Genomic DNA, 26,789 nt, shown 5'->3' on the forward strand with positions numbered 1-26,789 from the left:
ATTTAAAGACAATATAAAACTATTCTAGACATTATGACTCCTGTTGCACTGAAACTGAAAGATAACATCTCTTTCTATGGCCCAGCCATAAAGTAATTCAATTTCAACTATTATTCTGAAATTAACTTCTTGTGTTGCAGTTTCAATTGTTAAAATATATACATCTAAACAGTTAGAATAGTATGTACAGGAATGTAAATTATTTCAAATATTACTTCAGGGGTAGCTTGCCCATAAAAAGAGATGTTATCTTTCAGTTTCAGTGCAACACGAGTCATAATGTCTGAACTAATAGTTTTTGGCATTGTCTTTAAATGTGGAGGAATGTAAATTATTTCACATATTTATTTTCTGACCCCAAAATGAGGTTGGAAAGAGTAACAGTGGTGAACTCTCTATCTTCTTTAAAGACAGGCATACCTCCAGACTGGTTTACTCCAAGTGCAACTGACAGTTGGAAAGACACCCATCCAAGTTATAGCCACCTATAGACCCCCCCTCATGTCTCAGGACACCCACTTCTCCTACCTGAGCCTACTTGACTCCATCAAGGTACCCCCTAACACCCTGATCCTTGGTGACTTCAACTACCTCACCATAGACTGGGTGATTCCTGCACTAATGCACTCACCCAATGATTCCTTGACTTCATCAACTCTAAAGCACTAGACCAGCTGGTCTCATCCCCCACAAGGGGAGATAACATACTGGACTTGGTTGTCACCAACATGGGTGACCATTACACCACTCCCATAGTATGTTTTTCTCTGGTGAGATCAGATCATCAGTCTGTGTCATTCAAAGTTTTATTCCACCCAACCACTCCCCAGCAATAACCAGGCTAAAAAACCTCTCAAAAGCTGACTACACCCTCCTAAGGGAGGGTATCAGCAGATTCACACCACCACCACCCTCAGCGGATGTAGACAACTATGCTGAACAGTACACCAGTGCAGTATATAAGCACCTGTACAACTGCATGGACTCAGCCATATCCAACAGAACTAAAACCTGCTCTTCAAGGAAACACAAACCTGTCTGGTGGACATCCTCTATCAACAGATTTAACAACAAAAGGAAGAAACTGTTGTCCAAGGGTAGAAAGCAACAAATTCCTAATAGGAAATCTCCCTCCCCTGACTCAACAAGCAAATTAGATCACTAGTGAAAAACTCCAAAGCCAATCATGAGTTGAAACTAGCCTCTGAAACAAAGGGAAATCACAAGTCTTTCTTCGGTTATGTTAGGAACCTCCTTGGAAAAGCACAAGTTTGTTCCGAATTAGTACTTAATGATACCACTTGCACTGATCCTTCCAACTTAGCCAACCTACTAGCTGATAGGTTCAATGCAAACTTCACCCCTTTATTACCCCCAAAGGCCCAGTCAACATCCCCAATACTTGTCCTACACCTCACATCTCCATAGCTCATGTTAAATGCCCTATCTAAGGCAAAGAACACAGCTTCCATGAGAACTGATAATATCCCTGGCTATATTCTTCTCCATCTCTAGCAAGAACCAGCTTCACCACTGAGCACCCTATTCAACCACCGCCTAATTACAGACTTCATTCTGGCACAATAAGAACAGCCATTGTCATCCCCCTTGCACAAAGGTGGTGCTACTACTGACCCGGGAAATCCCCTTGCACAAAGGTGGTGCCACTACTGACCTGGGAAAGTATCACTCCATTAGCTTAACAAGTCTGATCTGTAAAGCCATGGAGAGTATTATTATGGATCTCATAAACAAGGACATAGGTAATCTCCAAACACTCGACCCCACCCAATTTGGATTAATCAGGGGCAGATCTTGCCTATTGACCCTATTTGACTTTTTTGAGACTGTCACCAAGGCCCTGGATGAGGGAAAGTCAGTACATACAACTTACCTTGACCTGGCCAAAGCCTTTGACACAATTCCTCCCTCGGGCATCATTGAAAAGCTAACACAACTCTGTGTTAATCCCTATCTCATCAGATGGGTGGCCAACTGGCTTACAGATAGGACCAACAAGGTCAAAATAGGTGCCACCACCTCCAACAGCAGACCTGTCACTAGTGGCATTTCCCAGGAATCTGTTATGGGGCCCCTACTGTTTGGCATCTATTTCTCAGAAGTCTAGGCAAAGACCAAAGGCCTGTGGCTGACCAAGTTTGCAGATGACTGTAAATTGAGTGCCATCATTGACTCCCCAAATGACATCAACATACTGTAAGAGGGTCTCACAGCTACAAATAACTGGTTCCAAAGTCATGGCTTTAAGTTAAATGCAAAAAATTGTATTAAGATACCATTCTGCAAAAACATGGTCCCTACTGATTACCACATCAACAGCAAACCCCTAAGTGTACAACCCGTGGTGAGAGACCTGGGTACTCAGGTTGACAACAATGTCACATTCGACTATCATGTGGCAGCAGTGGTCAGAAAAGTCTTTTACTTCGTTCATCTCATAAGTAAAGGGATTGCATCCAGAAAAAAGGAGGTTATTACTCTCTGTACCCCTCCCTCATTAGACCTATAATTGAGTATAATGCCCCATTTGGTATGTACCTCTCCAAACACCTGCACCAACTGGAAAGGCCACAGAAATACCTCACAAAGAGAATCCATGGCTTCAAACGCCTGTCTTATGCAGACAGGCTCAAATCACTATCACTTAACTCAGTATCATGCAGATTGCTCAGAGGTGATCTGTTTATCCCCTACAAGACAATATTGGACCCTGTCCTACTAGAGATGCTCCATATCCGTAAGTCTTACTCATCACATATTACCCACTTGATAGGCCTAAATCTAATATGTGACATCAACAAAACCTGCTAGAGAGACAGGTTTGTCTCCCAGAGGCTTCCCTGTCTCTGGAATAGACTTCCCATACATGTCAAACAGAGTACTTTGCTGACCCTCTTTAAGCGCTACCTTGATGAGTGGATGGGAAACCACAAATTTGCCCCAGGCATTCCACCTTTGTCCCTCATTGACAGGGGCAACAGGTGCTGACTGAGGTTTGTTTTTTGGAGATAAACTCTTGGCTAGGCTTGTAAGGGCCCCAGGGCCATTAGCCTAGTAACCACCTATGTTCCTATAATCCTATGATCCTATATGCATTTCTGCTCAGTACCTTACAAAATATCTCTTCAGCACACATCTGTACAATATGACATACAGTTCTAATACACCTGTAACACAAGCATCTTACATGAAGCAGGTTCATTCACAAGTGACACATAACCATTTACAAAATTCCAGACAGTTGTGCTGGCAGTATCTCTCTTTTGTTACACTTCTATATAAATCATGTTAATATTCACAAATGACATGTAATTATTTACAACATTCCAGCTATCTGGGCTGGCAGCATCTCCTTTCATGTCACCTCTCCCCCCAAAATACTCATGCTCTTTTTTCAAGTGACCCTTGAAAAACTTAGTTTGTGAGGGCTGAGCATATCTGGGAACACCTTACCCCATTCCCTGTCTAGAGACTCCAGCTCCCTCAGCATTGCTGCCCCTAGCACAGTGTTGCACTGTCCTATCATATGCCTGCAATCCTAGGCTCTGCCATAGTAATTTGAGATTTTTCTGACTGGATCCCTGTAGCCATAAGATCCCCTTCAGACTCTTCCTGTCTCCTACTGCCAATACTTAGCACTAGGTCCTCTCTATCTTGGTAAAGTTTCATCATGTTAACATTTTGCAATTTATGCTCCTGGCTCCTGCCTGGCAGTTTTACCATGCAGATATCACTGACCTTCCTTAGAACATTGAAGGGTCTCTCCCAAGCTGTCTGCATCTTGTTGTGTTTGACAGGAATGAAAAACATAACCTGGTGCCCTACAGCATACTCTCTAGCTCGAGCATTCCTGTCATACTAAATTTCTGTCTGCTGTTGGGCTTCTGCCAGGTTCTCTGGGCCCAAGCCCATGATTTCCCTGAGCCTTGTCCTGAGGTTTAGGACATATGCTATAACAGACTCCTTGTGGGATTCCACTCACCCTCCCACTCATCACAAATCAAACCTAGATGTCCCCTCACCTTATGCCCATACAGCAAATCAAAGGGTGAAAAACTTGTGGATTCCTGGGGCACCTCCCTGTAAGCAAACAACAGATGGGGCATGTATTTGTCCAACTCCCTCTTAAACTGGTCTGCAAATGCCTGTTGCATGGTCTTTCATGTAGAGTTTAACCACTCAACCAGACAATTAGTCTGGGGATGATAGGAGAAGGTCTTTGGGTGCTTCACCACACAGTGCTTCCACAGACAAGCCAGCATGTCTCACATGAAATTGGCACCTCTGTCAGTCAGTATTTCTTTTGGGAAACCTACCCTGCTAAAACTCATTAACAAATATTTGTCTCTTCTTCTGCCTCAGTGCAGGATAGGGCCACCACTTCAGGGTATTTGGTAGCATAATCTAGTACTACTACTAGGATATACATTTTCCCTTTGGAACTTGGGGTAGTCAGAGGCCCCACAATATCTATTGCTACCCTCTAAAATGGCTCCTCAATCAAAGGCAAAGACATCAAAGGAGCCTTGACCTTGTCTCCTGCCTTGCCTGCCTTTTGGCATTGCTAACATGTACTGCAGAACCTTTCTACATCATTAGAAATCCCAGGCCAATAATAGTTCTGCTAATATGTCTCTGTACACTTTATGCCCATATGACCTGCAAAGGGAATATCATTAGCTATGGCTAGAAGCACCTGATGGTAGGCTCTGGGCAATACCAACTGCTGTATTCTCTCACCCTCTAGCCCTCCCTCAGGGGTCCACTCTCTATACAGTAACCCTTTGTCACAATATACATATTACCCCTTCCTCTGAGTCTCAGGTGCCTCCCTTCCTACATTTCTCAGGCCTTGTAATGTAAAGGCTGAGAGCTGAGCCTGTCTCAACTCTGTCTTTGTAACCCTTCCCAGCTACCCTTCCACAGGAAGTCTGGTATTCTCTGACAGTGGTGTCTCACTGTCATCCTAGGTACTACTACTCACCTCTGTCCTTGCAGTCACTTTGTCCAAGGAATATCATTACCCAGAAGCAGCTGTGGCTCATCTTCAGTCTCACTGCTACAGGTTAGCTCCCTCTCTGAAGTAACCACCACACTAGTTCTAGCTTCAAGTCTGTGGTCTGACTGAGTCCCCCCAAGGCTACCAGACCCACATGTTTGTCTCTAAGGCTTACTGCCTGTCACTGCATGCACAAAAGGTACTGCATTATGAAAATCATTCCCTATTAGGACATCTGCAGGCATATCCCCAAACACACCTACTTGCTTGCTTCCTTTCCCCCCTCGATTTCAAGGTGAACCTTAGCCAAAGGTATTTGGAATGGGGTTCCTCCTAAATCTCTGACTGTAGTAGACTGACCAAGCAAGTAGTGCTCCTCTTTAACCATTGCAGGCTTCACAATGGTTAGGTCAGAGGCTGTGTCTTTCTTAGCATTAGCCTCTTTCCCATCTACTAAGATAGGTTATAACCTCTTGTGATAATTTGGTACCCTTGTTGTCTCCAGACAATGCACTGCTGGTGTTCTGCATGCTAACTGGCAAACCCAGCTATTGTTCCTCACCTTTCCTCCATGGACATCTATATGCCACATGGCCCCACTGGTTGCATTTAAAACATGTAACCCTTGGTCCTGGCTGTGTACCTGAACTAGTGGCTTCCCCTGTTACTGGCAGTCTTGGATGGGGTGGTTTAGGCTGCCCACCATGGGTTCCCTTAGACCCATGTGCAGCATTAGGTATCCCTTTCCTGTGCAGTGATACCCTGCTTGCTAGGTGTAGGTCTTCCTTTTTCCCCAGCTCATCTCTGGTGTTGCATTCTCTATTTGCCAACCAGATTCTCATATCCTCAGGCAAAGTGCTAAGGGCTTGTTCCCTCATCAAATGGTCTGTCAGCCCTTCAAAAGCAGTGACCCGACACCCACTTACCTGTCCATGAAAATAAGTGCTTAGTTCAGCAATATATTCACACACATTTTTATCTGCCTTGCGTCTATGCTCATGAAACGTTCTCCTATATGCATAAACGGCAAGGTACTAAGCGCTTTCACCCAACATCCTCAGGGCATCATCAGAGTACAAAATACTCTGATGATGCCCTGAGGATGTTGGGTGAAAGCGCTTAGTACCTTGCCATTTATGTATTTTATTTATTTGTTTTATTCAATAAACCAGTTTTTACTTCACTTTGTGGATCTTCAGTTTCACAGTTTTGAACCTTTCCATTTGTTTCTCCTATATGCTTCAGGTGTTAACTTAAAACACTCTAACAGACAATTTTTAACTGTATTATAATTTAAGCAATCAGTATCAGACAATTTAGAAATGGTACTTACAGCTTTACCATGGAGTAAAGGAGTCAGGAACCGTACCCAGAGCCCTTTGTCAACATTATACTGTTTACAAACCCTTGCAAAAATATGAATGAAACTATCAAAATTATCAGCCTCTTGAAACTGTGGAAGAAATTTACTGACCTTTGTTGCTTCTGGGGTTTGGTTACTCCCTTTCCTATTATCTCCATTACCCTGGCAAAGAGGCAGCATCTCCTTTTCATGTTGCCTCCGCCTTTCATTCTCTTCAGATTCCAGATGTCTCAGTCTCTCTGCTGATTCTCTTTACAGATGTTTGGCCTCCAGTTCAAGTATCTCTAATTCCATACAGATTTTAAGGCCCCTGTGGAAAGGTTGAACCGTCCATTTTCTGAGAGTTGTACCTCCCCAAGGGAAGTATGATTGTCCTCCTGGTTGCTAGTCTGTGATGCAGCTTTGACTAAGGTGACAACCATTTCTGCTGTAGCCAGGTTGGCATGCCCCAGCCCTTTGTCATGGCACATCTCAGCCAACTGGCTCCTTGTCAGCTACCCATACATCTCTGCTGACATCCTTGCCTGCTCACTCTGACTAACAAAGCTAAAAAAAAAAAAATAAAACTATCATGATATGGAACTCTGAATGTTCACTGTGTGGTTGATTGAGAGTACAAACAAATTCCTTAGTGACCATTGTTTACAGGCTACAGGAATTCAATATCCACACCACTGAATCCTAATATGTGGACATCCCACCACTGCCTACCAATATACGTGATACCCCACCACTGGCAACAGTAATCAAGGAGCTTCAATCCTCACCACTATCACCAGTGGGGGGACATACATTGTGAGGATGACAAGTACACATCCAGTATTTCCAGATTCAGCACTGTGCATCAGGTGTTATTTCCCTTAAAAGCACATCGAGACCACAACCAGTCCAGGGCTGGTTTCTCACTCTTTCTCCAGATCCCCAGTAAGACTCCCCACTGGCACAGCTATAGAGTTGAGATCTTAGCTGAGTGGCCAAGTCAAGACCTCCAGCACCGTTTCTGTTCAACCAGTGCTTTGTGTCTCTGCCCAAGTTGCTGACACATGCTGAGATTTGATTTATACACACACACACACACACACACACACACACACACACACACACACACACACACACACACACACACACACACACACACACACACCTGGGAAAGGCTGACACAGGTTTACTAGCGATGCCTCCTTATGCCCAGACTATGAGGATTTTTGACTGCCACCAGCCACTCTTTATCAGCTACTTTAAGGCCCCTAACTAAAGGTGTCCAAGCTTACTGTGTAATGTTACTATTGATACAAATAGTAGTTTGACCAAGAGCAAGGCATTAGCCGTGGCCCACAGTATCACCAAATAAGTATGCAAGTACTCTCAGAGATTAAACATGTGTCACAAATATCAGCCACAATGAAAGGTTTAATTATATTTAATAACAAATAATAAAAGTACAAGAAAATACTCAGTAAATAATCACAGTTATATTAGAGTTCAAAATCACAGGAGATATTAAAAACAACATTGCAAGACAGTCTCAAATAAATAAAGAGAGCATCTAAGGTATACTTCACTATATTCCTGAGTGTATCTAAGAGAAATTACTGTACCCTGAGACTTCTTAAATTATTATCCCAAATATTACTGCTGGGGTAGCTTGCAGCACGACCTCTCTTCTTGTCATCTGACTCTATCCCATGTAAAAACCCCCACTGATGCAGCTGTTGGCATTCAGCATCTACCTGTGAAAATACATAGACCTCAGATCTTTTGGCAAACAGTGAAAGTCATAAAATAATTTACATTCCTCCACATTTATAGACAAAACAAAAAAACTTCTAGTTCTAGGCATTATGTCTCCTGTTGCCCTGAAACTGAAAGATTTATTTATTTATTATTTATTGCAGTTTGCTTACCAGAATGGTCCATTGGGCCACGAGGAACCCATTTTCAATGGAGTCCTGGGGAGAAAAGCTCCATTGATACAAAGTAATCAAGTGCAAAATTATAAACATAGCAGTTACAAAGTATACAAAATATTTGATAAGGCATAGACAAAAATTCAATTGACTAGTGATTAAATGGAGAAAGCACCTACAACATTCTCTTTCCAATCAAGTTGATAGTATAAAGATAATTAGTTCCATCAGAAAAATTTAGGCTAAGGAGGCTGTAAAAAGGTGGATAAGAATGGTAGTAATGGATATTATGTTGGATGGGAGCAAGAGCATTCCCATTGTGAGATTAGGTGTGAGTGAAGTAAAGTTTTAAAGTTAGAGAGACTGTTTGTGGTACGGAGAAGGGGTGGGAGAGAATTCCATTGGCGTGCTAGACAGAAGGAGAGATAACATCTCTTTTTATGGCCCAGCCATAAAGTAATTCAATCTCAACTATTCTTCTGAAGTTAACTTCTTATGTTGCAGTTTCCATTGTTAAAATATATGCATCTAAACAGTTAGAATAGTGTATATCCATTTCTGCTCAGTACTTTACAAAATATCTCTTCAGCACACGTCTGTACAATCTGACATACAATTCTAATACATGTGTAACACAAGCATCTTACATGGAGCATGTTGAAATTCACAAATGACACATAACCATTTACAAAATTCCAGACAGCTCTGCTGGCAGTATCTCCTTTTTGTTGCACTTTTATATAAATCATGTTAATATTCACAAATGGCATATAATTATTTACAAAATTCCAGCTAGCATGGCTTGAAGTATCTCCGTTTGTGACAGGAGGCTACTTGCCTAATGGCCCTATGGTGTTTAGAAGTCTAGCTGTGTAAAAACACAAATACCCTTGTTGAACATAGTTGAATGGTCATCATTAGCAGAGAAATTTTGTGAGCAGCACCAACTGGCCTTGTCCATGAAGGGCATAGTTGCCACCACAGAAGTAACTGCACAACCACCCAACCATTAGACAAGGTTGCACTTGAACAGGGTCATTGAGGAGCACTGATTCACTTGCAGTTGGAGCCTATTACAGAGGAGTGTGAATTGTTGAGGGATATATCTGTCTCTCCAGCATGTTCTGTTTTTGTGCAGACTAGGTTGAGAACCCTGGGGTAAGTTATTCTTGTCCCATTTGATTTACAGATGTCCAGCATTTCCAGTAGGGTAGGGTCTGAGACTGTTCTGTAGGGCAAGGCATAGGTCACCATTCAGCAGCCTGCATGATATCGAGTACACTGACAGGTCTTTCAGTCTTTCCATGTATGCCATGTTTGGAGGCCCTGGTGTCTGCCAGGCACAACCCTGTGTTTTCTCTAATTGTTGCAGGTGTCTGGTGAGGTACAGACAAAAGAGAGCATTGTACTTAATTAGTGGTCTGATAAGGGTAGAGTACAGCAGCGGTATGATCAACCTAGTCTTGGATGTGATGTCCATATGTATGATGTGCCAATGCAGAATGTGTGTGTCACCACTATGGAGACATAGTGATGAAAGTGCAGATTACTATGAACATGTGTTCCCAAGTCTCACAACACTGTGTATGAGCTTAGAGAGGTGCTACGTATATCATACTTAGTAGGGTACCTCAGTGACAAAGGAGACAATGAGACATTATATTCTTTAAAGTTCAGTCCATGAATTTGGTACCAATCATTTTTGTGTGGCAGCCCCTTCCATAATATGTTACCTTCACTGGGTGACCCTATTAGTGTGTCCATTTGCCAGTCATCTGCAGACCTGGTAAACCACAGACCATCTACCATTGCCTGTGCTTCAGGGAAGTAATGTGCAAACAGTTGAGGTCCCAGCACAGATCATTTTATTATTCTAATGGTAACTGGCTACTGGTAGAGGTGCAGACTCCAACTTTGAGAGTGTGTGTTATGTCAGCAAAGCAGCTGCCTATCCCTGCACTACTGTATGGCTTAATTCAAACATGGGAGATCTTCACTATAACACATGAATGGACGATAGTGTCAAAGGCATTGGATGAGTCAAAACAGGTGGTATGTTCTGTTATTCCTCATCCAGGTCTGTGGGGTCAATATCCAAGAATCCAAAAGTTTCAATGAGCAAGATTTACCCTTGACAAAAACATGAGTAGGGTCAAGTGTGTTGAAGGTCACCTACAGTATGTCCCTGGGGATATGGTCCATGCTGATTCCTTCTGTAGCCTTGCAGGTAAGTCTTTTTAGGCATATGTGTCAATAGTTGTAGTCTGCATGTTACCAGTTTGATGTGCATTGTATGGCACACAACATTTGATATTACATTTTGTACTGTGGTTGATATATGTGTGGAAACAGTACTGAGACACCAGGGTTGCAGTGCTTGTGTGGGGTAGGAGCAGATGGATGCATTTTAAATATGTGACATATTGTTAGATAGGGCCCTCAGTTTGTAATGTTTACACATGTAATATCATGTCATATTCAGAGAATGGACAGTAAACAGCAGCAATACAGCATAATATGTACATTTCAGTAGCATAGTGAATAGCACGTTTGTGCAACAGTTAATAAACTGCAGATGCATACAAGATATATATCTTTGTGTGTAGGTAAGCAGTGCGCAAACGCGAGTTTCATTGCTAAAGTCTGACAGTGGGTATTGAATTTATAAAATATACTTGCTGCTTGACTGACAATGTTGCAGCACTTTTTAATGCATAGATCCATTTCTTGTTGGGGCAGATTGATCTGAGTTTGAGTACGGGTGTATCTAATACTTTTAAATACATGTAAATGCATTGCCTCCATTAAGCATTGCTGTGTATTGCTGTGCGATGCAACCTTCACTGAAAAATACCTTAAAGAGGTGAAATGGATAGATAGGACAGTGGTGAAATAGGTAGCAAGCAGTTGGTGAGCAAAGGGAAAGCAGGGCAGGAATATATAGGAGGGAGATAGGAAAAAGCCATAGCTATCTATTTCTTTAACAGTGTAAAGTGAACATATGTGGAAAATATTAACTGAATTTGGACTGTCACCTCCAAAGAGAGGGGTGACAACTGCACAATCATATTGTATATAGGACTGAATTAAATGTGTCATGAAGACATGTGTGTGAAATGGAGAGCTATGTATGTACTCCCACCCTACACTTACACCTGCTGCCACAGAACTAGATTCATAACATTCCTTCTTTTACTAATCATTGTTAAGGTCTCGCTGTTAACCGCCATGTAGCATCACTTTGTGGGTTTGTATGATGCCCAATAGTTTTAATTGGATGCATCGTTTTTTGTTTTTTTTTTGTCTGTCTGTGTCATCCTTGACCAGCTGTCCAGTTTGTGCAGTGCCACTCTGGGCACAAATGTGATAAGCACAGCCAACCCTGACACTCACTTTTCTTCAGTTCCCATGTTTGCTCTAAGCAGTGCATCATGCAAACAGTGCCTCCCTCCCCCCCAAAAAAGAAGAAAAAATGGAAGGTAGGTGAAATGATGAAAAGCAATCTATGACATACACACTAGAAAATTCTAGTACACATAAGGTTTCTATACAGGTCTGGATTTGAATTCTCACTTCAATACACCTTCAGAACACACAGTGGGTGCCTTATCCCTCTTTGCCACACAAACAGATTTGCAGCAAAGAACTGAACTCAGTCTGCACACAACCAACTGCAACAGCATCTACAGTGATATCAAACCATACAAGTGTTATTTATATATTTATTAGTTTTGCATTTAGTGTGCCTAGTGATCACACAACCTGTCATGATTATTGCTTGCAAATATACAGCTCTGTCTTACATTCCTGTGTTTTGTGGCCATTCTTCATTTATCTGAGCAATAATCTCAGACATACAGCATGTAAGCCATTTTATATCATTGACCTTAAAATGTGTGAGGATATTCAGTGGAAATCATATCATATGCAGTTACCAACAAATGAAGGGCATGTTGGATGTTAAGGGCTTTGATGACTAAATTTAAAACAGTCAACATAGAGAATGCATATTTAAAAGAGTGTTTAAAGAAGGAAATTGCCCCTAAGGGACTTCGTGTATGCAAATATCCAAATAATGTTGAATTGGGATCTGTTTTTCACACTAGTTTAGTCAAAGCGTTTAATAGATGCGGTTTAGACATTGTGAGACTTATTATTGAAGAAAATGAAAGGAAACAGGAATGTTTAAACACTGAAATTGATGAATTAGATGCTTGTATAAAGAAAGACTTAATACATGGGATTAGGGCAGAGAGGGACAAATATTACAAAATCAGACAGGACATTGATGTAAAATGTGAAGAGGTTTTACAACGGAAAATGGGAAAATTAAAAAGGGACATTTTGGACTATGAAACTGGTAATAATTACCCCAAACCATCTTTCTTTAAGTGGGATTCTAAGGTCAGTAATAACATTAAATGGAATAAACAAGACACTAGTAATAACAATTATAGGAAGAATAGTTACTATGACCACGAATTCCCTCCATTAGATAGAGAAATGCAAGGGGAGTCTATGCCTCAAAATGGAAGGGGAAATTTTTATATGAGGGGGGGAGAAGGGGGAGATATTAAGTTGTAGCCCCTCCACCCATTACGTAGACACTGATGACATTGAGATTGATGACATTAAATACATATACAAAGATTTTTCTATTTACAATTATTGTAATTTTTCACTTGACAAAAATCATTTTAGCTTACTTAGTAAAGGGTTCAAGTTTATACCCTGGAGTAAGGGAGACATAGCCACCACAATATTGGATGTAAAATTATTTGTAAGAAAAATTAATTTAGGAATTTTAGCCTCCAGTAATGGTTTTCATAATAGCACCAATAAATTAGACCTAAGAAGGAAATCTATATATAACCCACCCTTCTACCACAGATAAAAAATTTTGAAAAAATACTAGAAGAAGAAATTAGAGAAACACAAGCTAAGAATAAGTGTAGGTATATAAATAATTTAAACAAAGGAGAAAATGACACGTTAATGGAATTGATGAAAAATAAATCGATAAGAATAATGAAACCTGATAAGGGTGGGGGGGGGGGGTAGCAATAATGGATAACATTACCTATGAAGGTAAAATGAATATGATCCTCAGGGACGAACATAAGTATATAGCAGTTTCAAGAAACGAAGTAAATATAGCATACCAACGCATAGATATAATATTGAAAGATTATATGCTTGAAGGAATTATTGATATGAACTTATTTAAATTTCTCAATGTTCAGAAACCTAGGATAGCAACTATGTTCGGAATCCCTAAGGTTCATAAAAATTAGTTGCCCCCCCCCCCCTTAGACCCATAGTAACAGCTGAGGGTTCAAAGACCACTCCCTTAGCGAAATACATAGACTTTAAAACAAAACATATTTGGGTCAAAAATAAGATTATTTTAAAGGATTCTTGGGATTTGTTAAAACAACTAACTCCTGATACTTTCAATGAAGATTTATTGTTTATCACTATCGATATTGTGGATTTGTTTTCGAGCATTCCACATGATCAAGGGATGAAAATGTTTGAAGAAAGCATATTTTTGGACAACACTATGACACAAAATGAGAAAATATTATCAGTACCCCTCATGGATACTGTTTTAAGATACAACTTTGTGCTATTTGATGGAGAATATTTCCAACAAAAAGAAGGAGTCTCCATGGGGGCAGCGTGTGCGCCCACATATGCCAACATAGTGTTGTCCAAATGGGAAGAGAGTCATGTGCTTAATTCTAATTATAATAAGGAATGGTTATTGTATCGGAGATTCCTTGACGATATTGTCATTTTTTGGACGGGGGGACATGAAAGGTTCTTAGAGTTTTTGGATTATATTAGTCATACTACTGATTTTTTAAAATTTACCTACAGTATTAGTTCCGATGTATTACAATATCTGGATATAGAAATTTTCAAAAATAGAATTGAACAGAAATTTGAATCTAAAGTGTTCAGGAAAAAGACATATTGTAATTCCTATTTACATTTCAACAGCGCTCACCCCCTGCACTGTAAAAGAAACATAGTAAAGGGACAATTTGTGAGGGGGTCGAGAATGACCAGCCTCAATTCAGATTTTGATATGGAATGCAACAAACTGGAAAATATGTTTTTGGACAGGGGGTATCCTAGAACATTTGTGACTAATATAAGAACAGAAGTGGAAGGGGGGAGAGGTGATAGATTTCAACCTATTTTAGGCATGAAGGACTTTATGACACTCGCAGAAGGACAAAGTAAAATTGAAGTTAAGGAAGAATCCTTTCAAAGAAACCTGATAGTGGAATTTAATAGATACAATTACAGTTTGAGAGACACATTACAAAAAGAGTGGAACAAATTTGCAGCCCTTACTGATATAGAGGAAATTAATAAAATTAAGCCAAAGATTATTTATAGAAATTCAAAAAGTATAAAGAATATATTAGAGAGAAGGAACATGAACACCCCACATACAAATAATAAAAGGATTGGAACATTTAAGTGTGGCAGGTGTAGGCAATGTCCCCTTATTAGTAATAAAAGTGAAATCTTTTTAGAAAGCAGAAATTTATTGACTAAAAGTAAGGGCTTTCACAATTGTGACACTAAAGGTGTGGTGTATCTGGCAACCTGCAATCAATGTTCTTCCTACTACGTAGAAAGAGAGTTGAGGAAAAGAATGTATGAACATTCTTATGACATTTTGAGAGAAAAAGAGACAAATGCTCTCTTTAGACATAGCAGGAATTGTAAGGGATGTAGTTTTCACTTCTTTGTCCTTCAACAGGTTCAAAAAGATGTTAGGGGTGGTATATGGGAGGAAATTTTAGAGAGTAGGGAATTGTGGTGGCAGGTATTTTTAGAAGCAGGAAAAAAGCCTGGCTTAAATGATTTTTTAAGCATTGTCTCCCTATTAAAATTGAAAGCAAACAGAATATAAGGGTCATAAGAGTTTTTATCACCAGAGGGCACTGTTGCCTAGTTTTAAATACATTGTTACTATAAGTATAATATTTATTATATTACCTTTTATGAATAACTATGTAATGTGTTATTTATTTATTGAAATGTATTAATAGTTTTTATAAATTTTATAGACTTTGTTGCATCTATTTCAAAGTTGTTAAGACACTTATAAGGTTTTTAGTATATGGCATCAAAAATGGCTATTAATGAATAATCATGAGGGATGAATAAGGCTGATTTGCACATTCAAAAGTTTTTTTAAGGTTTTAATTGGTTAGAGTATAATGAATGTCGACATATAAGGGGTAAATTAAACATCAATGGTTGTCTGATGAAGTCCATTTCCATGGATGAAAACGCATGAGAGTGTTGTGGATTTAAACGCGTTTACGTTTTTTTGTGTGACATTAAAGTTTTTCAGAAGCATCGAGTGTTCCTTTGGGCTACTGCACTCCGGTTGGAGTCTATTGGTTTTTTGAGTGCTTTACACGTTTCTTTTGGATGTTAAGGAACACAACATGTGGCTTGTGTGTTGCTTACTTACATTGTGAACCTCACATCTAACACTTTGTAGATCTATCCTGACACACCCAGTGGAAGAAAGTCATCCTACAGTGTTGTTGTGTTTTCCTCTCCTAACCAGTAATCATTTACAGTTGCAATCCATCAAAAACAAACACTGATGGAGTTCCTGCACTATGTTTACATCTCCTACATGGATCCAGTTGTTTGGGATTCAGCAGTTCTAATGAGTTAACATCTCATTTGCATCTTCACCATGCTAACAACCCTTAATCTACACCATATAAAAAGACAACCATGTAGCTATGCAGACTGATGGTGAGGAGACTTATATATGTTGAGAAGATGGCAGATAACACTATTTCTTCAGGATATATCTGTACAGAGGAGTATTGAACTTCAGAAGGTATGCTTCCATTTGGTCAGCTACATACTGCATATGCTGGAATGTATTTAAGAAAAATTTAAGCTTTAACACTTTTATCTGTATGCATTAGTTAGAAGTGTACTGATGGCATGGGCATGTTTGCCAAGCCATTTCAGATATACATGATTGCCAATTAATGAAAGTGGAATGTTGTGTGATAAATGTGTACAAATGTTTCAGGGGCAGTTCCTTTGATTTAGCATTTAGCATTTCAAAGATGGTTTGCTAGCAAAGTCTGTCATTTTCCTGTTCTTTTGGGGGGGTCAAAGGTGAGTTACTGTTATGACACAAACAAGGATACATTGCTCTTGTTACTCTCCTTGTTTTGCATCCTGCCTGTTGTTCATATTTTACATCTGTAGACTGTTGTCTGTTTCTACAGGGGGTAATACTGAGTGGATACCAATTATTCAGTACTTATGTGATACTTATGTGCATTATCCTTCTGTTGTATTTTAGGACACCTAGGAGTAGGCCATCCAGGCATATCAATCCTCAGAGACCCCCCCTTCATCGATGCTGAGAACCAGGTCATAATGGATGCCTATAAGTAACATAGTGCTTTTTGCTGGAAAGGAGACAGGGAGATATTGCATGTGGGATACAAATTTGGTAACAGATAGTTGCTGATCTTAATGTGGTGGGTGACCACGGCAGGACATTTGAGCAGGAGCAGCACAGGGCCACTGACATGATCACATCTGTAAGGAGAACAGCAGCTGCAGTGAGCTGTGACCAGATGGGTACTGGGGGATGGCCTGCTAGGGAACTCCACTAACACCCAATGAAGAGTTCCTGGCCAATATCAGGGATCCAGACAGCTCACAGGAGAGTGCCATACAGCATGTCCTGGATGTGGAAGCAACAGTGTGAGAGACAGCAAGCATGTCCCAGGAGGAGCTTCCAGGTAGGCTTTGGTATCTCAAAATTTGAATACTGTTGTATAGTAAAACAACTGAAATCAGTACATTACTTTTTTGCCACATGCTACAGTTATTAGTTTAAATTTGAGCTGACAGCCATGTTCTTGTTGCAAGTATACTTAATGGACATATAAAGGGGAAAAGTATTACCCCCTGGGTTACTGTTAATTGTGATGATGTTGCTCTTACCTCCTGCTTAACTTCTTCTAGGACTGTCTGGATTATAGAGGCAAATCTGTTCTGCAGATGGTAAGACATATATTTGTATGTCAGTACTGCTGAGCAATTTAAAGAAATATTCCAGTGTGTGCTGTTGATGTCAGACCTGTTGTGTGTATTGCTGTACTGTCTGCAATAGTAGAAGCACTGTTACTTTGGTTACATATATTGTAGTTTAGTAGTGTAGGTATTAATGTATTCATGTGTTTGTTGCTTTTTATCACAAGTGATCATGACAGTAGGTGTGTGGGCCCTCTGCCACCTGATGTCAGTGAATCAGCAGACTCTGATGATGATGGTGGCTAAACTTAGGTACAGTCATTGGTGCAGTGGTTAAATCTGACACTGAGGTTGACATACAGCCATCCCATGCAATTCCATCGGACACAGCCAGTAGGCCTACACCTACCCATTCTTGAGGTCTCAGATTTTGGACATGTGGCGGGAAGGCCATTGATCAGGGAAGTTTGGCTATTGTGGCTTCAGTGCCTGTTAAGTCTGGTCATAGACAAAGTGTGGGCAAGGTGCTACTCAGGAGAGTTGATAGGGGTGCTCAGAGGGGGCCTGTTGTTCCCCCCTCTACCTGGTGCAGGTTTATCTTCCTGTGCTACTCAACATATTTTTAGGGCCATCATGCAGGCACAGGTACATTCCTATAGGTGCTCTAGACAAATGCTCAGGGTTGTAGATGTGCACAGTCTGCCATGCATGACTACCTCCACTGCGTTGCAGAATCAATGGATTGGATGAATGACAAGTTGGAATGATTATTTGCTGTGACAGAACATCTGCTTGGAGGCGAATGGCATACATGTGGGTGTAGGTCAGCCACATCATCTGCTGTCAGCCAGTGTGGCCATGCCTGATCATGCTCCAAGAGTGGCAGTACTTCCACTGCTCCATTAGTAAGTGTGCTGTCCACACCCAGGTGTGTTAGGCCATAGGGTCATGGTCCTGGGCATCCCCATGAATGGATCTCATCCAGCAGACATCAGTCGCATTCAGGTAGTACCACTGCATCTGACTGTGTGTGTGGATGTGCCCGTGCAACTCCTGGCAAAGCCAGTTCTTTTGGTCGGAGATGACAACAATGAACTGCCATCTTGACCACACATGGTTCACACTTGTCTGACATACCAAGATGTAGAGCCAGCACAGTGCTTGTCTGTGTTCATCCAGACACTCACACACCAATTTCCCTTGGAGGATACCTACAGACACACACACAATAGTTACTATTTTTGTCTCACTGGCCATTTGTTGCTGTATTCAGCAGTCAGCCTACTTTACTTTCTTACTCACACACTCACTCACCGTCCTTTTGCATCATGATAGGCTTCCTGCCCCCAAACACAATACCCTGTGCAAGTGATTATATCTGTGCCATATCCCTATTTTCTATCTTTTGGATTCAAGGATACATATGTCTGATGCTCAGTGTTCATAGATAACATAGCACTCAGTATATCTGCATTAGTGTTGAACTATTAATTGTACCCTTGACATATATTGACCTTGGGAAGTTGGACAGTTGATAGCATCAAAATTTCCCAGCCTTATATTAAATGATCTTGTGAGGGTTGTGAAGTCAGAAACTGCAATGTATATAATTACTTTGTAACTTCTCTCTTTAATGATTTTCCAGTAGAAACATACAGTGCCAAACTGAGGTCATGAAGTGATCATCACTACTTTTGAGAGGTAAGACTGTGTGAATATTTGATGCCTGAGGCCTACTACTTAGTAATGGACACATATAAGTAAAATAAGTCTCTGCATCACATGTTAAGGTACTTTCTGTACAGATCTCTCACCTTTTACTTGCTTACCAGACTAAGTAATGAAATACAATGATATGCCACACATTCATAATATTAAACAATACACTCTAGTTTCAGGTCTTACCTTGTAAATGCAGTAGTTGCCACAGTTTTAGTTCAAGGCTGACTCTGGCTAATGCAAGCATTGCACAGTCAATACATGGGGAGGTAAAGGTTGTGTGAGTTGCCTGGCTTCAATGTTACTATACACAGACACAGACACACACACATATATATATATATATATATATATATATATATATATATATATATATATGTATATATATATATATATATACTATATATATATATATATATATATATATATAATATTATATATGTGTGTGCGTAGGAGGAAAGCTTTAGGCTCCTAGGTGGTGAGTGAGTGTGCTATATATTGTCTCTTAGTCAATGCAAGGGCATACAAAGCACACCTATATCTGCCTACACCAGCAGCAGCTGGTGGATCCTCCTCTGACTCCTCATGTGCTTGCGGCTGTGGTGACCATGGAGGGATGTGTGCCCTTTCTCCTTGATTCTGCTGAAGCTGTTTCCTCAGGATTATGTTGTATAGCATGGTACATACTGTGAATATTTATGTACATTCCCATGGATTGTACTGCAGGTTTCACCCAGATGTATCTAGGCATCTGAAGTGTGACTTCAGCAGCCCAAACACATGCTTTATGATATTTCTGGTTTGAGTGTGTGCCTCATTATGCTGTACATCCATGGGAGTGTGTGTGCATTTCTGATGGGTGTCATCAGCCACAGTTCCAGCCTGCATCCCACAGTAAATAACCCTGTGGTATATTCCCCCTAGCAAACATCAGGTACAGATGGGAGGTGTGCCAGATATGTGAGTCATGGTAACTGCCAGGGTTGCCAGCACACACGTTCAAGATTATTCCCTTGGCATTACACGCAACTTGGCAGTTGATAGAGTGGTAACCCTTTCTGTTTATGTAGAGCCTACCCTGTTCCCCGGGTGGTGCCTTAATTTCTATGTGTGTGCAGTCTATGGTACCCAGTACTTCAGGGTAGTCTGCTACATGGTAGAACTCCTGCATATTTCTGGCCCTCTCCTCAGAACTACAGGGAAAATATATGTGGTCACTGGCATGCTGGAACATAGCATTCAGGAATTAGTGGAGGATCCTGTATGCTGATGCCTGTGACACCTCCAGCATGTTCCCTGTTGGCTTCTGAAAGTTACCTGTTGCTAAGATTCTAAGGGCTACACATACCTTTGTATCCACTGGGATGGGTTCCCCTTGGTTGGCTCTGGCTCTGAGTTGAGGATGGCAAAGGTTGCAGATTTTCTGTAGTGTATCCCTGGCAACCCTGTAGTTCTCTACAATTTCTGCATCATGTAGGTTATAAAAAGTTAAACAGGGACTGAAAACTCTTCTCCTTCTCAGCCAAGGCCTATAGACAGTAGCAGCAGTAGCATTGGCGTCAGCCTGTAGCACATACAAATGAATTAAAGCAGCAGCAGCCCCCTAAATTTCTGTCCATGTAGACTCCTTTACATGGCTGTATTCCCAAAGTTTTGGAATCTAAAGAAAAAAACAGCACGGAATCTACATGGATGCTTTATAACTTGTTGAATAGCTCCACAATGTTGGATTGGCTGATTAGCATGCAATTCAGCTGCTTATGTTGTAATTAGCATGCCACAGTATTCACTTTGTTTGCGTGGGGGTGCATGACTCCACACAGCACTTACTGAATCTAAAACTGTCTGTGGCATGACGAGCACACAATGAAAATTGACCATGTAGGCTTTACTGAAATCCCCCTAAAGTATTTCTGTTTTAAAGTATTGAACTTTGCCTACAAGTGGGCTAAACAAAGAACTTAATTGCAAGTACTTCAGCTGCTGTTTAATTATTTAATGTGTTTTATTGTATGTATTGTATGCATTGTGAATATTTTTTGTTTGAGGTCATTTCCTTTGAAGGTTTTTTGCCTAGGAGTTGGAAGAGATTCCATAAAGAAAGTGCTGTTTCATGTCATATTTTCTATTATTTTTCTGTGTAATTTTCATCATCAAGAGATTCACTGTGATGGAGTAATTCATCATATTGTGAAGGTGCTGTGGTCAAACACCAGTTTTTCTAAAGGTACCAACAAGGTTGGGAACCCCTAGCTTAGAGAATGTCCTTTTTCTTTCTTACTCATCTTTACCCCTGAAAGGTAATGCTACCCTAGACCTGTTTATCTTCTGCAGGATGTAACAATGGTCCTCTTCCTCATAGGCATGCTCAAGACAGTACAGTAATTATTTTTATCTACCTATTCATTTTCCCAAACTCTACCTTTCCAATATATGTTAAGTCATTTTTAGTTGCCCGCTTTCTGTGTTCTTTTTTATTTAGCTTCTCAAAAAACTCATACATTTGGCTAGACAGTGGATCTCAGCAACTTCATGTACCAGGGTATAATAGCTTCCTTGCCTCACCTGGAAATTCTTTTTCCTGTCCTTCATGAATCAGTCCACTTTGTTTTCTTTTCAAGTCAGCTTCCTGCTGCTAGACATTGTGATATAATGACAGCTAACTATATTTCAGCAACTCTTGTCCTTGTATATCAATAAGGTATACATCATTTGGCTAGCATTTCCTGTGCAACTGGGTGGTTGACTGATAACAGCCAAACTGACATAATGTTAGAAAATATTGTGTAATCATTTTAGTTTTTACATTTTATTGACCTTAATTTCAGTGGTGGCTGGTGACTTCAAATCAAAGGGGGGCTGCAAGAGACAGCTGAATGGGTGGGGCTAATGGAAAGGGTGTGGTCAACTAGAAAAGGGCGAGCCATGTTCAAAACCACAAAAACTGGGCTGGGATTTTATTAAATACACCACCCTGGGTGCCAAACCATCATTATGAAAGTCCAATCAAGACAAAATGAAGTGCAGAAGAAAAAATATTTCAATGCATTGGCTACATGACTGCTTACTTAATATCTAGATGGAAACAAAAAAGTTATGAGGCATGAAAAAATAAATTACTTTTTAAATACGTTACTGGAATGCCAGTCAAAATAAAGTATAAAAAAACAAGCAGCACTCAACTCAAACCACTTCTCCTTGCACTGCAGTTCTAATTATAATTTATATTCAGCTTTATAAAAGTACCAAGTAACATGCTGAAAGTAGCAATCTCTGTGATACCCCCACTTGTAAAAATGTTTCTTATCCAAAAAGGACCTGCTGCCTGACAACAATTATCTACTTGTTTCATGGGGAAAAACATGATCAAAGTAAAAATTGAACAGCGAACAAGAAACAAGCTCAAGATAAATTGTTTAAAGGATTACTGCACAGGTTATATTCCACAGATGATAGATTGGCATTATGTTTAGTTTATGAGTAAAGCCTGCAAAAATGACTGCAAGTCCCCAATAAATGTAATGAGCTTCTGAAAATAGTGTAATCTTGTCCTTTATTACAAATACTGTAATATGCATTTCAATACCCAAGTCTTATATGCTATCTAGTTCTGTAAATATTCTCTGCATGGCAACAACAAAAAGGCTTTCATTGTTGGTAATTCTCTAACAGTATGCTTATTAAAGCTTATTTGCATCTTACCCTCTCAGTCAAGCTTACCCAATGGTCATTAAAGCATTGCTACTCAAACACAGAGCAGTAGGCACTGCAACAGCATGCATTTTCTGAATAATAAGAAGCATAAATCAACAGTATAAAAATATGACAGAAAACCAGAACATTCTGCAAAATCAAGAACAGATGAAAAGCCATTGTAGTACTTGTGTCTACCTTGGATGGGGGAATACTCTGCACACTTAACTGCTCTTTTTCTTGCTTGGATACATCCAGAGTTACTACATGGGGGAGTGGGGTGCAACAAGTATGTCACAATTTGAAATGTCTCTGGCTGACGGTGATGGCCCTGACACATTTGTCATACCTCTCAGACTCAGAGCAAGAAATCTGGACAAAGCCATAAACAGAAGTGGGACAAAGGCCCAAAATAAGGACAATTTTAAATATTGTTCTTATAAACTTAAAAAGATAATAGAGTAGTAGGTCTTGCATTAGTATGAATTTTCTGAAGGGTATGAAGTCTAAAACTCAAATGTCTGTCACTATTTTCTAACTTCAGTCTTTAATGATTTTCCACTAATTTACCAGAAAGATTCTGTGTTGGAAAAGATAATCCACTCACTTGAAATCCTGCATTTGGCATCCCTGGTCCAAACAAAGGTCCACCAGACTGTTTGGATGGGAAACTATCACTGAAGCAGCCCTCAGAGGGTTTTAAAAACTGCTCAGACATGGCCACTTTGGAAAGGACCTGTTTTAAAACTGTTGTAGTTGCAGGATTGCTTGTGACTGCTGTCTGAGCCAGTTTTAGACTCTGTAGTGTGAACTGAGCTTGCAGATGGGCAAGTTGGAGACTGGCATGAGATGGAAGCAGGGGATTCTGGGTCCTTGCACTGTGTTGGGTGCTGACAGATTGTGGAGTCTTGTCCAAACATTTGTCTCTGCTACAATAAAGAAAAAGGTCAGTTAGGTCATGGGAATAGTAAGCAAATGAGATCAATTTCATTTGTATGGGTATAACATTACTGTACTTGACATGTCTAGAAAATGCGTTGACATGACTGCCAAGTTCAGGGCCTGCCTAAGCAACTCACTGCAAAGACATAAATTCTTTAAATTAATTATTTTCAAAGCAGAACAGCAACAGAGGGAAAATATGAAAAAGAAACACAGGAAGATCACTTAGTTAACATTACCGAGTCTAATGCTATATAATGCAAAAGCACACTAGCAAGTATATATTAAATATAATGAACACCAAAGGAGGTCCTGACCTTTCAAATGATTACCCAGATGGGCATAATTTTTTCTCACATATCTGTTTGCATCCTTGAGTGCTCTTTACCATGCAGCAGGTTGTCAAAACACCTGTCTGTTGCATGCTGCAACTAATGTAACAAAGTCTAATTCAGATTACTTAGTAAGCATTTCTATACTTTGCTCTTCAACAGTCACCACTTCTCCCCATTTGCTTGCCTCCCAAACAATCCCCCTTCCCTTCTCTGTATGCCTGAGTAGCTGTATTTTTTTGTTTTTCTTTTGCTTCTTTTGAATGTTTGACCTTTCCACAACCCAAAATATCTTAGAGAAAGTCATATTACTGAAGACAATTTATCAGAAGTTCAAAATATATTTAAGCTTAACTAAAAATAAACTTAACTGAAGCAGGAATTTTGACAGAATGAAAAATGGGCTATATAGAATAAGAAAACACTAAAACATTATTTATTGTGAGGGACAAAACCCTCCTTGCAGAGTTGTGTACATCCCACCACCCTAAATATACAATCATCTCTAAGATAACAGTGCAGTGTGAGAAAAGGACATTTCCCATTGTAGTAGCCACCACCCTCACATCAGAAAAAATAACTTGCATATAATTGCAGTACACAAAAGACAATTTAAAACACAACACTAACTTGCTAACAAAATCCATAATTTCATGCAGAAAATATGACATAATAAAGCACAAAACAAATACTCTCAATGTTACAGAGCGATTAACTCAGCTAAACAGAGCATTCATTTATAAAAAAAAAATAATCTAAGTGTTGGCAACTATGTTATCACAGACCAAATCAACTACCCTAAAACTACCCTAAAACAAGACAAGCTTGAGAAAGTTAAATGTATGAGTCAAAACAGAAATAAAAAAGAGAGAGCTTTAAGATCCAAATGGTAACGGATAAAAATAATTAAATCCTGAAGGAATATATATTTTTGAAGCTGCAACAATCTGGTTCTAAATCGCAAAGTATTAAAGTCCTAGACATAACAAGACCAACAATGCCAACACTAAGGCCAGGAAAGTAAAGGCATTCAGAAGAACCTCTTTTAATTCTAATGCAGCCTTTCCTTGAATAAGGGGTACCTACCAACTGCATATCAAGAAAAGAAAAATGTCACTTACTTTAGCTCAGCTTAATAGTCACAGTCTCACACTGACACTGTCCAAATGAACGAAGTTAGGATTGGAATTCCGAAAAATTCAGTCATTAGCCTCAGGATGACTGATTTCCAATGCAATGCAATTCGCAATTCAATTGTTACAAACAAGTTGAATCAGTGCTCACCGGCTGCTACTGTTTGGTCCTCACTCTTTTCCCAGCAAACAAAGCCAGAGAAGAGTGCAAGAACCATTCAGCCCGTCATGTCAGGTACGTGCCTGTTGACTTGGCAGTCCAAGCCCTTTCCCCTTCTATGTGGTTACAAAACCACATAGACATCTGGGCATCACACTGATGCCTTTGCTCATTAGTCTGGACTGTTTTTACAGCAGTCTAGATCTGTATTTACAGAAAAAAGCTATATTTTTTTAAAACCCACAACTCGGTGGGCATGCGCAGTTCGAGTTCCGGGACTTCAACGAGTCAATCGGACTTGTAGCTACGTAAGCAGGACAAATGATTGTATTAAATTAATTTTATTTACAAAATGCTCTTTATCTTGCTGGGGGGGGGGGGGGCTGCAGTCCTGCAGTCCGATAGCATGAGCTGCCCCTGCTTAATTTATTGCTGAAACTATTTCATTAGATACGAGGACAAACCGCTCTCAGTTAACCATGAGGAGTACACTGCAGGTCAGCAGATTAGAATTATCTCATGCTTCCATGATTGCCAGTTTCAGTGTCACTAGCAGAATCCCGCTCTTTTCTTTCTGGGCATTTTCCGTACATCTATAAAGAGAAATACCTTGCTTAACTCAGTAGTCAGCCTTACATTAACACAACAGTTTGTTTTTCCTTATCAATGGATCCATTGTGTTGTTACCCTCTGTGCCCTATTAGTGTTTGACTTGGATTATCATCCTGAAATCCAGTCCAAAGTACTGTTTCTGTGTAAGTCACATACATTCATAAGGTATAGCTGAAAGCAGATAACCAAACAGTTATGTCATAATTCATTGTTTTCAAAACATCAGCACAAAAAATGCAGATCAGGAAACGGTAATGGTTTTATCCTTGTTACCTTTCTAGTGGTATATATGGAACAGACCTCCACTCAAATTTAAATAATTACCACAACACAACTTTTAAGATGAAATGAACAAAATTGCATTAATAAAATAAATTATCTTACTAAATACATTTAAAGAATCCATTACTGTACATCAAACCATCTTTAGTTGTTTGTTACAGCGAGGAAGAAATTGATTTTTGCACTTCAGAAGTAGTATAACAGTATAAACATTTAAGCAAATTGCATATTTTTGTAGTTTTGCTGCCCTCTTATATCATTAAGTGATCAATATGTTTTTGACGTGTTCTAAAAGAAGTACTTATACAATGTTTTTTGGCATCCTGTAATCTAGGACTTAGATATTCTAGAAATTGATGCTATTGTATATATATATAGCAATATGAAAATTAATTTCATGAATGATTCCATGACAGAACCTGCTGGATATTAGAAATGCATTTACAGATTTGAAGTATGCAAACTAATCCTGAATTGTTGATACAAAAAATCCTTGTATATAAAACAGGTTAAGTAAAAATGGAAGCTTTACTACACGAAACCCACTGGTTATGCACCCAAAATCAACAGAAAAT

This window comes from Protopterus annectens, chromosome 3.part0 (assembly GCF_019279795.1).
Source record: "Protopterus annectens isolate FY-2018-M chromosome 3.part0, PAN1.0, whole genome shotgun sequence".
In the NCBI taxonomy this organism is placed as follows: domain Eukaryota; kingdom Metazoa; phylum Chordata; order Ceratodontiformes; family Protopteridae; genus Protopterus; species Protopterus annectens.